Raw genomic sequence first — 4,966 nt, 5'->3', positions numbered from 1 at the left:
AAAAAACATTTATTTTAAATAATACCATTTTATATAAATAATATAATAAAATGTTCAATTTTCCAAAGCTCTAAAACACATTTTTTTATCATTTTTTATCATGATGACGTGTTAAAGTGTACTACTAATATTACATCAACTTGTTTACTACACTAAAACGAATGTAATCATCATTATCATATTACTATTTATTTGAAATAGAGTGATGAAACTTTACAGATAACATAGGCGTCAATATGAAAAGTTAATATTGTCACAATTATTTATCAAATTTAGTCTACTTAAGAAAACGTTAAAAATAAACGTTGTATTGATTTTGTGTTAACGGGGTAAGTTGAAATTTATATCCAGTAAAATTGACATGACATAGCATTATCTATATTTATGAATGATTAACATTGATATATGAATAAAATTTTAATTAATTAAACAGTTATTAATATGTTAATATTTATTATTATTATAACTCAACTCAGGAACGTCATTTAGAGAGGGGCAGGGTGTGCAACCGCACCCCTTACTTTAAAAACTGTTTTAATTGGCCTGCATTAATAATGCACCAACTTTTTATACATTAATTCAAATTTCAAAAATATTGTATTATCATAGTTCAATAAACAAATATTTTGGTAACAATTAATTGAGTAAACAATAAATATATCATACTGAACTATTGATATTCGTACCGGACGCAAGATGTTGATATTGATATTGATGTTCGTAATAGTTTCATCTTCGATGCGAATCCGAGAAGGTATTAATTTTACCATAATGTGTTTATTTTTTATATTTTTTTGTGTCTGTCATTACTATTTCTCAGCTCTCACTGGACCGATTTTTCTCAACGATACGTCAAAAGATTCAAATCAAATTTAATTTAAGACATTACCCTCAAAAATTGAAACATTTTCTTTAGTTCCCTGTAAATGGTGAAAATCTCTTAAAAAATTACAATTATTAAAATCGGTAAATTTCGACATTTTTTCACTTTTTTTCTAAAAATTGTAATAACTTATTGAAAGATGAACAAACCAAAATATTTTTTTTTATATAAACATCTTACGTATTTCCTTTTCATTTAATATTAATTTTATGATAATCTAACCCTTTACCGTCCCACAAAGGGGGGATTCAAAATAACAACTTTTTTACAAAACTCAACTTTTCAACTTAAGTTTTAAAAATGTTCCGAAAATACTGCATCGTTAAAACACATATCAAATTAAACATATGTTACGTACTAAAAATTAAAAAAAAAAATTGTTCCGATGACCTGTCTTCTTTATGCAAATGGCTGCCGTAGTTAAAATATATGCTATTTTTTTTGTGTTCAAATTTTATTTTTTTTGTTTATTTTAAATTACTTTGTAAGGGTTTGTCATAGTAATGAGTTCAACAATTTTTATAAAAGTAGCATAAATCCAACTAACATTTAATATAAATATTCTTCTTCTTCTTCCTCACCTTAATTCCAACTACTTGGGGTCGGCCACTCTTATATTACATTTCCACTTGACACGATCTTCCTTATCATCTATACTCACATCAGCCGTCCTAATATCACATTCAATTTCCACAATCCTGTATGTCTCCTTTACCTTTAAATATCAGCACCACAATACTATTCCTCCAATAATTTGGAATTTTTCCTTCTAATAAGATTTTATTAAAAAGATCCTTCAACCACCTTATGTCAACAACGGCTATTATTTTCTATACATCTACTGGCAATTCATCTGGTCCTACTGCTTTAGTCTTTTTCATTGATGCCACAGCCTCCCATACCTCTTTCTCGCTAATTAAATCTACTAGTCCCTCATTCCACATTAAATATAAATATAAACTTATTTTGATTATTTAATCTCCTCAAAGTTAACAAAAGTGACTTTGAATTTTTGAAAACTTGAAAATTTATTTAAAAAGTAGATATTTTTTAACTTAATTTTTGAAAATGTTCCGGGAATACTGCGTTTTTTAAATATATGTTAAAATAAAGCTTGATTTATGTAATAGAAGTTCAAAAACAAAAATTTGGAACGACTACTTATTTTTTATGTGCAAATGGCAGTCAATGTAGAACAAAAAATAGGAGTTTATTTTGCTTTTGNAACAAAAATTTGGAACGACTACTTATTTTTTATGTGGAAATAGCAGTCAATGTAGAACAAAAAATAGGAGTTTATTTTGCTTTTAAAATAATCCATCAATTTCTTAGAATTAAATACTATCTACAGATTTGCATCGAAACGTTTCTTATGATAGTGTTTTCAAATCACTATCAGATATCATCTATACTTGTCCCAACTATGCCACGACCCCACTGTGCTGGGTTGGATTTTTTTTGTTTACTTAAGTAGGTATATCTATTTTTATATAGCCTGATTTAATTTCAAAATGGCCTACTTGAAATGTTGCACACCCAAAAAAAAAAAATGAAATGACGCCCCTGACTTAACTTATATATCATATACCAAAATATTATTTTATATATAAGTAATATTGTGATAATTTTTAAGTTGGTCTTTAAGACATATTAATTTTGTTGAATTATAATAAAAATTGGGTTTTTGTGGTACACGTAGGTCTAAAAACCTAAGCATATTAAAACAAGACTAAAATTAAGTTTTTAATCTTAAACTTTAAATGTTCAATTTAATTGAAACACGGGTTAATAATGTTAACAAAGGTATTGTAAGGACAGCGCGATAAATTATGGAGGTGGTTGCTCAACGTTGTTTTTATGAATAATAATCAAGTATGTTCAAAGGCTGTGGTGAAATAGTTCAATAAAATATTATTGTATATGGTCCATTTGCCGGACTGTGAGATGACGACCACGGTGAGAACCCTTTAAGCGTCGCGTTCACATGACCTTCGCGATGGTGGACCGCGGCCGCGATTGTAGATTACTTAATCGAATCCCGTTATTGTCTTCTCTTTAGTCCAGAATCCCGTTTTTTTGATCATGGATCGATTCCCCCTGTATCTATCGTTCAGTCGTCGAATAATAGAGTGTAACGCGAAGGGATGCTGATCGACCGAGATCCGGTTTTATTTTTTATTGCCCGATATCAGGTTATTCCTCCCCCTCGACCCCCCTTTCAACAGCGAGATTCAACGTCCGTCGGTTCTACACATGGACCAACGTCCCAAAGGCAAAGATATATTCTCAATAGTGTAACTGGTTTTATCCCTTTTGACCGCCGCCGCCACCGACGACAGCAAAAACGCCTATGAATGATTCATACATAAGTGTTATGAAACACAGTTTTGTTAACTATCAAAAGGTATACAACTCGAAAAATATATAACGATAGCGTACGTGTGTGGGGGAGAGAATAATATATTTTATATATATACAATGTATAAGACTTATCTAGCTAACGGACTTTAACAGAAAAACTGTTACAGTTTTAAGAACAAGAGTAAACATATTTTTTTATGATTTCAAGTATATTTTTTGCAAGACCGTGAGAAAATAAAAAATAATTTTTTAATTCTATACGTTTTGTTTTCGGTCTACAGAGCTACTTGTTGCATAAAATTATTTTGCCACGCGTTAGTAGGGTGTGTAGGAGGGAAAAGGGCTCTATTTTTCTGCTGACGTGGGGGTGGCTATATGAGAGAGTGGTATACGAAAAGTGCTTATTGTTAGATAATTGTGTATGCTGTGAGGTGTTGCAGCAGGTTGCTGCAGAGATATATTTCGGCTGCAGGTTGCTCGAACGGGAAGTGCATAAAAACAATAAAAATCTAAACTTTGAATTTTTATTCCCACAACACAAGTTAATATTATGCAGCTTCAGGACGGTCACGGTATTAACAGAAGGGTTTATGCAGATAACCCTTATGAGAATCTCATGGTAAGAACGATTTAAGGTGTTCCAGAATAACCGGACATCCGATGGACCAAAGGAGAAGATCCGGTTTTCCTAATATGGACGACCTTTACGGGGATGCTGACGACCCGCGGAATTTAGCCAGCTGCTGTAGTCGTTTAACACATTCTGTAGTCGAAATCACGCAATACTATAATGTTCTCACGCAAGAGTTGAAAAACTACTGAGATTCAACGTTTGTGACCTTAAAACGTAATTTTCGTATTATTTTGGTCATCTTAGTTAGTAACTTAACACAGGCTCGCATTGGAGGGGAGGACAAGTGTTACCCTTTGCCACAGTGGCAAATTTATGGCTCATTTTAGGAGGCGGCAATTTTTTACGAAACACCATAATATCCTGGTATTACATAAAAAAATTGTTGCCTAAATATTGCAGTTGTTATGTTTTACTCATAACCGAAAAAATATGTACAGCGATCGCCATTCTACTAATTATGATAATAAAATTGGTCCAGTTTATAAGTATAAGTATAACAACGATGAAAGAGTGTAAATTAAACTAATAAGATATATTACACACCGTACGGAAATTTTTTTTTATTACAGTTATAAATATTTAAAGACTGTTTTAAATAAAACAAGTAAACAATTATACTCTGTGAATATACATCTAATCACTGTTGTTTATTTGTATGTATCTTTAATATATTTCGTAAAATCAATTAGAAATAGGGATTCCTTTACCACTTATGAAGATGCTGCCAAATTATTAAGTGAACTAAATGATTATGAAGATCTTAGAATCGAGAAATAACGAAAATTGTGGCATTATGAAAATCCGTCTAATGAAATAATTTTAAGTGGTCGTAAAAATTTCATAATAGAGACATTTTTCGTTATTTTAGATAAAATTATATAAGAATTGCAAAAACAAAAAAATTCATATGATTTATTGGCATAAATATTCTTCACATTATAAATAATCATTCTGTCGAAGAAATCCATTTTTATGATTTTAGTAAAAGCTTATCAGTGTTAGTCACTGAATTTGTACAACATTAAGGTCACATAAAAAGTATTAGTATTGTGATAAAATTACAAATCCATTTTGGATGTTATATTATG

The sequence above is a fragment of the Daktulosphaira vitifoliae genome, unplaced genomic scaffold, assembly GCF_025091365.1.
Source record: "Daktulosphaira vitifoliae isolate Bord-2020 unplaced genomic scaffold, ASM2509136v1 Scaffold_2, whole genome shotgun sequence".
NCBI lineage: Eukaryota > Metazoa > Arthropoda > Insecta > Hemiptera > Phylloxeridae > Daktulosphaira > Daktulosphaira vitifoliae.
The sequence above is the reverse complement of the archived record's forward strand: the minus strand, read 5'-3'. Positions refer to the sequence as shown.